The sequence below is a fragment of the Triticum aestivum genome, unplaced genomic scaffold (assembly GCF_018294505.1).
Source record: "Triticum aestivum cultivar Chinese Spring unplaced genomic scaffold, IWGSC CS RefSeq v2.1 scaffold51842, whole genome shotgun sequence".
Classification (NCBI taxonomy): domain Eukaryota; kingdom Viridiplantae; phylum Streptophyta; class Magnoliopsida; order Poales; family Poaceae; genus Triticum; species Triticum aestivum.
In genome coordinates this window covers 110,593-123,149 of record NW_025225610.1, presented here as the reverse complement: position 1 = coordinate 123,149, position 12,557 = coordinate 110,593, and positions in this window count along the sequence as shown.

Sequence of the window (12,557 nt, the reverse complement as noted above, 5' to 3'; positions counted from 1 at the left end):
ATTTGAACTAGTTGAATAATTAATATAACTAGTTTATTTTTATTAAGAAAATTGTCGAACTAGTTTATTTAGGTATTTGAGATTTGAACTAGTTGAATAATTAATATAACTAGTTTATTTTTAGTAAGAAAATTTAGGTATCTGAGATTTGATGATCTAATTAAAATATTATTTGTTAATGAGTTTTTCTGTTTATTTAATTTTTTATATATTTTGAGTTTATATAAATGTTAGATTAATGTCGAATGTTAGATGAATTAGATAGAAAAGTTAAATATATAGTAATGTCAATTGTTAGAGATGAATATAGTTAGATATATTAATGTCAAATGTTATGAATATATATTTGAATTGGCTAGATATTAATTAATGTTAGATAGTAATAAGTGTTTAATATTTCACCTATATGAACATAGGAAATGTAATCTGACGACGAAAAAGATTTCATTATGTGCGAACACTGTGAAGACCAGCGCGGCCTATGCGACAGAAATTTCCTTGTTGATGGTAGGCGCTTCAGTATCAAGCTGAATGAGATATTCGAAGTGGATACAGTAAGTCACAACGGCAATTATTATTTGAATGCAAAACTTATGCTTCATTTGCTTCAACTTATAATTTTAAATTTTCACTATTCTACTAGCGCATCCCCTGCCATGCAAGAATTTTTGTCTTGGATAAGATAGGTTTTAGTGCTATAGATGATATGGAGGTAAAGAGAGTTTACTTGAAGACCGAGCATGGGTATACTTTCAACGTCAAATTATATAATGGAGACACATACACCCATTTTGAATGCAAAACTTGGCAAGCACTATGCAAGGCTTATGCATTTGAGTCTGATATGGTTATCACCTTTGATATTCGTTCGGAAGATGATATTGAAGGTAATATAGACATCTGGGTCGATGTGCAAACGCCTCCAGTTCTACCATTATGTGAGTTTTTCTCAACCATGCATGCATATGTTTATGTCTTTGATACAGTTTATTCAAAAATAGTTGACAAAATTTGTATTGTCAGCTTATTTCGGTTCAAGCAAACATGTCCGGCGCTTGGTAGACATGACCTACTACTGCCCCGGGGCTCAACTAAACTGCGAGGAGATAAGTCATTATGTTTCATGGCTTGAGGATCTTCATACTGTCAAGACAACAAAATTTCCTGAACTTAGAAATGTTAGTACTCAAAACGTGCGACCAATGGTGATCGTATTGAACTACGGTCACATCTATAATCGAAAGATGGTAAGATTTTTACTATTTGTCTTTAATTAGTGCATCTTTTGCATACATTATTTTTGAAGCTAAACTTTCATTGCTAAGTATATTAATTACTATACGATGTTCTTCAACAGGGACTTCCGATGACAGTTGTGCCTCAGTGGATCGAGACAAAAGGTCGCATGTCAATGGTTAGCTTACGACCAAGATTTCCTACATTGCACATGAGTGCATTCAGGATTTCTGAAAGCGAAGAATGCTTAATAGTGAAAGATTGGAGTAAAATTGTTAATGATCGCAGAGAAGTACTAGGGGGCAGCAGGGAGAAGCGCAACCCAAGATTAGGAGACAGATTCATCTGCATGCTCCAGTATGATGAATCAGGAGAGCTATACATGTTCTATGCTATTCTACCTGAGAGGGAGCAACAGGTGTGATTTAGCTAGTTCATGCTCTTAGTACTTGTCCTCTCTCATGTCCGTATTGTCCTGAACTTCGATGTTGGTGATGATTATGTTGAACTCGATGATATCTTTGCTTCTGTTACAAAGTGAATGTTTCTTCTTTAAGCTAGCCAGTGTTGGTGATGATTAGATAGCGGTAATGACTATGATGATTAAATAGTGGTAATTAATGACGACTACGATTATTCTTAGCTAGCTACAGTTTATTTATTTATTAATATGTGATGATGATGAGTTATATATATCATTTATGAAAAAAACCGCAAATTAGTTTGAACTAGATGGATCCAAGCTAAGTGATCTATATATATATATATATATATGCCATATCCATATCCATATCAAGTATAACAACTCATTATAACGTAAAACAATCCTAAATTAAATTGATAACACAAATTTAAATGAAAAATAAAAAATAAAACAAAAACCCACCAACATTTAGTATCGGTTGGTATTACCAACCGGTACTAAAGGGCTCCCGGCCCCCTGAGCTGGCTCGTGCCACGTGGTTGCCCATTAGCACCGGTTCATGCTGAACCGGTACTAAAGGGGGGGTCTTTAGTGCCCACACTTTAGTGCCGGTTACGGAACCGGCACTAAAGGGCCTTACGAACCGGTGCTATTGCCTGGTTCTGCACTAGTGTAGGAAGCACCAAAGTTTGTGAGAATTATATATATTGATAAGGCAGAAGCATGCATATCAAAATTCAACATCATTGTTTCATGCATTCTCTTGGGTTTAAGAAGCACAAGCAACAACAAGGCACATGCATCGACAAATACTTGGACTAGTCATTCTTTTGTGGGGGGGCGAAGCGCCATGTGTGATAGATCATACTAGTACGAATGCAAATGACAACATATAGGATAGGCACAAATTAATCTTACCACTTAACTACATCTCCCACGTCTAGGGGAAATACTCACATGTCCTAAGAGGGGAATCAATCACAACGAATATAAAACCCATTAAAACCATATCGATAACACCGTGAAGATCCACGATAAAATGAAATGGATAATTCAAATAGTCTTGATCTCCAGACGAGATTGAGTAGAATTACTGTTGTCCTCCCAATTGGAGTTCCTAATACAATACTGAAGATGGTGGTGGTGATGATGAAGATCAAAGGACCAAAACTAAGATGACCTCTAATAGTTCTTCAAATCCTCTCTTCTCCTTTTTTGGGTGGTGCGGTGGCGGCTAGGGTTCTCTTTCTCGCCTGGGCCCTTCACGAAAGTTGCTTGTATAGACGTGATGGAGCTGATGGCAGTCCATACGAGCGCTAGGGTTTCTTTAGGACAGATGCCCCATTTGGCTTGATTTGCAGCAATTGTCCTTGGTTTCCTTCCATAATTAATTTTCCTGCCAAACATTGAGAAAATTTTCTTCTCTTTGAAGGGATCATCGTTAGAAATATGCAAAGAGTAATAAGAACTCCAACGAAACCAAGCAAGAATCACTACTAAGTCATCACAAATTCTCAAGCCATCAGTGGCTAGGCAGGGCCGCCACACCTGCGCGCCCTTCCACCGCTGGAACAACCAATCAAACAACTCCGATGACATGGACGGCGAGGGGGTGCCAACGGCCAGCATTGCCAGGCATACGAGGCCACCATCCGCTACAAATTAGTATATAATTTTTTTTAAGTTTAATTGTATGGGCAAAATATCGTCTGAGCTATGTAAATTTTACCGAACTTATGTCCATTTGCAAGACTTATGCCGTGTTTGGAAGATACCGCGTGCGGATGTTTGACATAGCCGTTGAATGGCCTGCTTCGCATAAGTGTCCGAATACACAGACATGAACAAATATTATGTCTATTTTCGGGATCGGCGTTGCAGATGACCTTATATGGATCATGCACATTTAAAGAACTAAGGAGTGTGGGTAGCACGCACGGTGAAAAAAGGCTGATAAAATGGTCGGACGTGTCACAATGTGTATACCATGTCGGAAGTCATTCAAACAACTTTTGATACGGTATGCAAGTTGTGACACGTCTTGCCATTTATCGACATTTTTTACCGGAAAAACTTTACAAATTGCAGAACATATGGAAAACCCAAACAACTTGACATGTTGCCTTGAATTGGTCTCACAGGGGCAAGAAAATGAAAATGTTTTTTTTAACATCCTTGAAAAGACCTCAACTTTAGCCACAAGGTGGGCAATGCCCATAGTAGGCATCCATGCCATGCTTGAACGACTTCGAAAGCAATATGCATGTTGCGACACGTCCGGCCATTTATCTGCCTTTTTTTAAACAAGAAAACTAAAGAAAATGCAAAATCTATCGAATAACAAAACAACTTGGTATGGAGCACCCAATTGGTAATATAATGCCATGCAAATTTTTTTTACAAATTCTAAAACAGTTCGGGATGTTCGTGCTTTCAAAATTTGTTCGGAATTTAAAAATGTTCCTGTTTTTATAAATAATTATACACAAATACAAAAAATGTTCAGCGAACTTCAAAAAACAGTTTTAAATTGTTGTTCCCATTTTTTATTCCAATTTTTTTTATTTTTGTTCGTGTTCAATATTTTGTTCACTCTTTTTCAGAAAAGTCCGGTTTTGACATCTGAGCAAATTTCAAAATCTCGGTCATTTTTTAAAAATTTTGTACTAGAACGCAAATGTTTGCATTTTATGAATAGATTTTGAAAAGGTAAAAAATTTAAATTTTTTTGAAAATAAAATAAAAGGGTGAGCATCTTTGAAAAAGAAAAAAGAAACATTTTATAAAAAATGAATAGATGAAAAGGAAAACAAATATTAGAAAAAGATCGGTTAGACAGTGGGCCGGCCTAGCGAAACCGGGGCTTCCGTGAACTGAAGAAGAGGCAAAGTCTTAAAAAGTCAATCAGCACAAGTATTATGATGTCCTAGTGGTTAGTGTGGTTCTCTGGATGAAGAAGTCTTGAGTGCGGTTCATGTCGTCCCCAATCTTTTTTGAAGTTTAATAGAAAATCTGGCCCTAAACATACGGTGTATACGTTCCGGCAGGCAACCCATCATACATACGAAACTGGGTACGATTTGCCAAAATTCCATATTGCCCTTTATATGTTTAGTGATGAGGGCTGTAACCATGGCCCTTTCCCATCGTAATCTCACAGTCGGTACGTAGTCATGATACGAATATATACAAAGAGATTTAGAGTTAGTGACGCTCAAGATAATTAAAATAGGAATATTGATGGTGTTAAGGAAAAACCTTTTACATTTCACTTTGCTCACTGGAGGTATGGTTCCTTGTTCTTGGTAACCTTACTCACACAGTCTGCGGAGAGATGGAGATACAGTGTGGAAAAGTTATCCACAAACAACTGAGTTACTCATTCATACTCGCTTCATGTAGTAGGGTGGTTCACTTGGATTTTAATAGCTAATGGGCTCTTCCATGATCTAAATGGACTATGAATGATCGTACACCACCAAGTCAAATACAGTTAAAAGATAAACTATCTCCGGGCTTGTAGCGGATCGCCCACTCCGTTAGATCAGCGGCAAATGTGGTAGTGACACCGTATTAATGTACGGCCGTATCGAGTAAAATAATTACTGGTGATGGAGGAGGCACAGTGGCTCGGGTGATCCAAAAGGCTAATGGCAGAAAAGACCCAAGTCTGGCCATCACTTCTCGAAACCATTTTAATCTCAGCATCTGTCGGAGTGACGAGGATAGAACTTCTAGCTATAGTTCATTCCACACAATGTAAAGTGCTAGCCATGACCATGTTCCTGATACCTCCTATTCTCATGTGTTCCCAATTCATCAGTTCTTCTCTCACATTTTTTTTTCTTAATTATGTGTGTCTCCATACATGAAGTATTATGCTAGTTTGTATCCAAATAGTTTTGTCGGGGAAGGTGCGAAGATAATGTGAAACAATGTAAGATGATATCTACTCTTGTAAGGATGTGGAGCAGTATATATAAGCGGGCAAGTATTATTGACGCACGTGAAAAGTTGGAGCATCTATTTTCTTGTGGACAAGTTGAGCAGACAACTCACCTAGGGGTACGTAGGTCAAAAAAATGAAATATGTACCTATGTCTGGTGCATCTACAGACCAAACGAATTCGGTTCTAATATTGTTTTCTTTAGCTACTTCGTCCCTCATGAACATCTACAGTCATGATTTTGTTTGGATGTTGCAATTACTCCTCACCTCTTACATGTTCTCCTTGATCTCCTTAACTGGCAAGGACATCATCACATTTCATGCGTGGGCGACCAGGCTTTACTTTTGTGAAGTTTAATTATGTCTAGCTACGTAGGATGCATTTTGTGAGAGCTATATAACAGCTCGAATTATGATTTATGAAGCAATATGTTAATTATTAACATATCCTAATGAACTATATATTTAAACTATCTTGTTATCTTAATTATGTAATGCTAGGTTAATATGAGTGCTTCACAAACTCATCCTAAGTGATAGTGACCTTCGGTTGTTGCTACCTGTCAGCGCGAGTGAGCTGCCAGGCGATTAACTGCAGCAGACCCGATTGGCTACAGTACACGGCATGCTTCAGGTAGGCTATAGTGTGCGTGTGGGCAGAGTGTGAGTATGTTGGGCTGACCGCTACGGCCCAGGCCCATGTAAGCGAGCGATCATATAAGCTGCGTCTCTCCTCTGTACTGGGTATCGATTAAGAATAGAAACAATTGCTTCTCCTACCTTCCTGCTTCTTCTCCAAGTTGCTCCCCTTTCTCCGGATCCCCAATTCTCCATCGCTACCCTAGGGCTTGGGTATTACAATTGGTACCAGAGCTTCGTCGGTCCGATCCGCGCTTCACACACTCGAGGTTCGCCGGTAACATCGACTGATTGGTAGGTTGACTGCTTCGTGCGGTCGACTGTAAATCCGAGACCAGCGTTCGGTCGAACTCAGAGGAAGCGGCGACGGCTCCGTTCAAGCCGAGCGCACAGACAAGGTACCTGGCTGAATCCATGGGGTCGTTCGAGAAACGGGTGATGAAGGAATTCGAGGCGCTGCGGCTGCTTCAGTCCAAGGTGGAAGGGATCGAGGCGATCCAAGCGCGCCTCGACGGGCTGGATGCGAAGTTTGAAGAGCAAGTCTCGCGGCTGGATCAGGTACAGGCCAAGGTAAATCTGTCTGTGAGTTCAATCGGAGAGATTCCACCAAGAGCAAGTTCAGGTGGCGCGAGTGCTGAAGGAATCCACCAGCGTCAGAAATGCACAGTTGGACCGGATCGCGGCAGAGGGCTGTCTGGGAGCGTCGCCGCAGGCGGGAGAAAATTTTGGGGCACCGGCTACATCACGGGCACAGCCGCCACCACAACCACCACCTCCGCCTTTGCGACCTCGCCCATCAGCACCTCCGCAGGTACCTTCCGCATCGCCGGGTCTGGATGAGCAGAGTAGCAAGCGACCCTGGATGCCTAAGATGGAGTTCCCTAAGTTTGACGGCGAGAATGTACGCATATGGTTGGACAATTGTGAAGCTTATTTCCTGCTATATCAGATTCCTGAATCCTTCAAGCTAATGTCCGCATCGCTGCACTTGCAAGGCAATGCCGCTCACTGGTTTCAGTCATATAAACTGACAGAATACTGCAGTACTTGGGAAAAATTTTGTACAGCAATTACGCAGGAGTTTGAGGTCAATGTACACAGAACTTGCATGAGAGACTTGCTGCTGTTGCGTCAGCACGGCACGGTTCAGGAATACCGTACTGCATTCCATCAGATTGTGTACCAAGTTCGCATGTATGAGGGCAATCTCAGTGAAACAATGTTGGTTACACAGTTTGTGCTGGGACTGAAGGAGGAACTGAGAGCTGCGGTCGAAATGCAATTGCCCAGTACCGTGACTAGTGCTTGTGAATATGCTCTGGTGCAGGAGGCTTTGCTCGATCGGGCCAAACAAGGGAACAACAAGCTGGCTCGGTCTGCAGTGTACACTAAACAACAACCACGCCTAGAGCAGACTCAACGACCTCAGCTAGCTGCCGGAGATATGTGGAAGGCACGCCAGCTGAAGGACTACCGGCGACAGAATGGACTCTGTTACAGTTGTGGCGACAAGTTCGCACCAGGTCATGTGTGTGCTAGCAAACAGGTGGCCCAGATCAAGGCCCTGAACATGGCTGAAGAGGCCGCTCAGTTGACTGACGCAGTCTTGGACGCAATAGCTACAGAGGAGGCGATTGAGGAAGCTGCTGCATATCTTTCAGTCAATGCCCTAGCAGGAACCACAAACACTAAAACCATTCAGATTAGAGCTCTGGTAGGAAATCAGGTGATGCTACTGTTAGTTGACTCAGGCAGCTCTCATACTTTTCTGGATCAACAGTTGGAAGACAAATTGAAATGTCCAACAGTACCCTTACCTCAGCCTATGACTGTGAAAGTTGCAAATGGGGAGAAATTGCAGTGCACCCACATGGTGCAGGGACTGAGTTGGTGGACACAGGGGCATACCTTCTCCACAGATATGAGAGTTCTGTCATTGGGGGGCTATGATGCCATACTTGGGATGGATTGGCTCTCACAATGGAGTCCAATGACATGCCACTGGGAGGAACAATGGATCCAGTTCCAAGACAAAGCTACTACAGTCACACTGCAAGGTCTGAAGATACAACCAGTAACTCAACTGCAAGAGTTGACACTGGATCAAGTGGTGAAGTGTCACAAAGGGAATGATATTTGGGCCACTGCAGTGCTATCTGCCCAAACAATGCCATCCGTATCTCCAACTCCAGACTGTATTCAGGACACCATAAACTCTTTTGCTGATATATTCCAGGAGCCCAAAGGATTACCACCCCATAGAGAATTTGACCATGCTATTTCTCTGCTGCCCAACACTACGCCGGTGAATGTTAGGCCTCACAGGTACTCTCCCCTTCAAAAGGATGACATAGAAAGACAAGTCTCTGAAATGCTAGCAGCAGGAATTATCTCTCCCAGCATGTCCCCGTTTGCTTCCCCAGTTCTGTTAGTGAAAAAGAAGGATGGAAGTTGGCGATTCTGTGTGGACTATAGAAGGTTAAATGCAGTGACGGTTAAGAACAAGTTTCCTATGCCAGTTGTGGATGAGCTGTTGGATGAGCTTGCGGGTACCAAATGGTTCACCAAACTAGACCTCAAGGCAGGATATCATCAAATCAGAATGGTAGAGGCTGATGAGCATAAGACTGCTTTCAAGACCCATTTTGGACAATTTCAATTTAGGGTCATGCCATTTGGTCTATCAGAAGCACCGGCAACTTTTCAGTGCATTATGAATTTCATATTTGATGGATTAACAAGAAAATTTGTTTTGGTTTTCATGGATGACATATTGGTCTTCAGCAGAAATTTGGAAGATCATAAGAAACATTTACAACAGGTTTTTCAAATTTTGAGAGAACATCAACTCTATGTCAAACTCAGTAAATGTTCTTTTGCCCAGCAGCGGTTAGAGTATTTAGGCCATATTATTTCTGACAAAGATGTGGCCACCGATCCAAGCAAGACAACTGCTATGGTCAACTGGCCAGTTCCTACTACAGTCACTGAGCTCAGAGGATTTCTTGGACTCACTGGTTACTATAGGAAGTTTGTGCAACATTATGGGATTATTGCCAAACCACTTACCAACTTACTGAAGAAGAAGGCCTTTCAATGGACGGCTGAAGCACAAACTGCCTTTGACCTTCTCAAGCAGGCTATGACTTCTACTCCAGTCTTGGTATTACCTGATTTCAACAAACCTTTCTGTATAGAAACAGATGCTTGTGACTCCGGTATTGGAGCAGTTCTTACACAGGAAGGACACCCTGTGGCTTACTACAGCAAGTCTCTAGGGCCAACCAATCAGAAATTGAGCATTTATGAGAAAGAATTTCTAGCTATTATCATGGCCATTGAGAGGTGGAGATGCTACGTTTGCAGGGGGCCGTTCGTGATCAAAACCGACCACAAGAGCTTATGTCACTTGGAAAACCAAGCCCTTACTTCAGAGCTACAGAAAAAGGCTATGACAAAACTAATCGGGCTCCAATTCCAGTTCCAGTACAAAAAAGGCGAGGACAACAAGGCCGCTGATGCTCTATCTAGAGTCTCCTCAGGACAGCCTGTCTGGATCCAGGAAATACTTAACTCTTATGAGATTGATTGCAAGGCTCAACACCTCCTACAGAAACTGGTGGTCAACCCTGATGAAGAACCTGAGTTTTCTTTGGAAAAGGGTCTGCTCAAACACCAGGGCAGAATTTGGGTTGGGGCCAATGCAGGTTTGCAAACAAAAATCATTGAAGCACTCCACTCTTCTCCTGTGGGAGGCCACTCTGGCAGTCAGGCCACTTATGAGAGAGTGAAGAAATTATTCCACTGGTATGGCTTAAAGGAAGCAGTGGCAAATTTTGTGCAACAGTGCCAGGTTTGCCAACAAGCCAAACATGAACATTGCAAGTATCCTGGTTTGCTTTGTCCATTGCCTATTCCCAAAGGACCCTGGGAAGATATATCCATGGACTTCATCGAAGCATTACCCAAATCATCTGGATATTCAGTGATCCTGGTAGTTGTGGACAGGTATACAAAATATAGCCATTTCATTGCTCTCAAACACCCCTTCACTGCTGCTCAGATAGCACAAACATTTCTGCTCCACATTGTTAAGTTGCATGGCATGCCCTATACAATTACTTCTGACAGAGACAAAATATTTACAAGTCACTTCTGGAAAGAGCTGTTCAGGTTGTGGGGCACCAAACTACAAATGTCCACTGCCTACCACCCCCAAACTGATGGGCAAACCGAGAGGGTTAACCAGTGTTTAGAGATGTATTTGAGATGTGCTGTTTCTGAACACCCAAAGCAATGGTCTCAGTGGCTCCCCCTTGCCGAATTCTGGTACAATTCATCTTACCACTCGTCTCTGGGCTGCACTCCTTTCAAGGCTGTTTATGGCCATGAACCAAATTTGGGGTAGTTACCTCAACCCTTGCAAGCCACACATCCTGATCTGCACGGTTGGCTGCAAGAGAGACATCACTATTCTGAGTTCCTCCATCAACACTTGAACAGAGCCCAAACAAAAATGAAGTCTGATGCGGATAAGAAGAGGTCTCCCAGGGAATTTACAGTAGGAGAAAAAGTATTTCTGAAGCTGCAACCATACGCTCAAGCATCCGTGGTCAATCGACCTTATCCAAAACTAGCAATGAAGTTCTTCGGGCCTTTTGAAATACTGGAAAAGATTGGACCCGCTGCTTATAAACTGCTCCTCCCTTCAGGCAGCCTAGTGCATCCAGTGTTCCACACATCTCAACTGAAACCTCATGTGCCAGATCATACTCCAGTGTACAGTACTCTTCCTGAACCACCACTACTTGATCGAGCCGATTTGGTGCCTGAAGAAATTCTGGACAGGTGTTTGGTTAAGAAAGGTAATGCTTCTCTAGCTCAGGTACTCATTCGTTGGACTGGTCTTCCCGCTTCTTCGGCCACTTGGGAGGACTATGACACAGTGAGGCAGCGATTTCCACTGGCTCCAGCTTGGGGACAAGCTGTTTCTTCAGGCGGGGGTACTGTCAGCGCGAGTGAGCTGCCAGGCGATTAACTGCAGCAGACCCGATTGGCTACAGTACACGGCATGCTTCAGGTAGGCTATAGTGTGCGTGTGGGCAGAGTGTGAGTATGTTGGGCTGACTGCTACGGCCCAGGCCCATGTAAGCGAGCGATCATATAAGCTGCGTCTCTCCTCTGTACTGGGTATCGATTAAGAATAGAAACAATTGCTTCTCCTACCTTCCTGCTTCTTCTCCAAGTTGCTCCCCTTTCTCCGGATCCCCAATTCTCCATCGCTACCCTAGGGCTTGGGTATTACACTACCTTAATTTCGCATGAGATCGGTTTGTACGTTTGTGTGCATCTCTGGACTTGTCCACCTGCCTGGATGCTTGGGAGATCAGCTTGAACGTTTCGTGTGTGTCTCCGGATCTAAAGCATCGGCAACTCAAGTTGTTCAAGAATGGCGGAAAGATCTGTTGGGTAGTGCCTGCACTGTTGATACGTATGGAGGCTCTCAGTGCATGTGTGGGGTTGCGTGAGCAGCTTGTGAACGCCCTGGTTGAGTTCGTAGGGCTGCTCGATGGTTCATTTCCATCTCGCTCCTTATAGCAAGGGCAGGCAGGCTCCATCGGGATTGCGGAGAAGTCGCTCAGGTGAGTTATAATTAGAACTGAATCCAAATGGCCGCTGGATCAATTTAATACTACACATGAATTTCACGGGCACTATATATACACCACTATCATTCACTGAATAGCACTACAGGAAAAATCCATGTTTGCTAATTGTGACGTCCTTTGCCGCATTCCGTATCATGGGCACTCCACGAACCTTCTCTTTGTTGACTACAACTCTTGGCAAACCGAGGAACTCAGCAGTGTTCTCCTTTTTCTAGAAAATAAACTCAGTCACAAAACAACACTTGGCCTATACACCCTTTCTCAATAATTAAGAGAAATGTCACCGATGGCAAAGAGATGAACACAAAAGAATTTGAGGTACTTGTCCTTTTTTTTTTTGAGAATCTCACAAAGCTTTATTACTGAATCATAATGTTCATAGGTACAAAAAGAAGATCGCCGGGTTGTCCTAGCCAAGTGTGTCGGCCAAACCCTAAAGATAACGCATGCTTTGCGAGATTATGGGCCTCCGTATTGGAGGTCCTATACTCATGAGTAAACGAACATGAAATAAAGGTAGTTGCTCTAGTCTTGATTTCCTCGACAATGGCTCCAAATTCTGCTGAGCTTCCCTGTCTGATTGCATCTACCACCACCTTGCAATCGGAGGCAACAAGTAAATGGTTGATATAGAGATCTT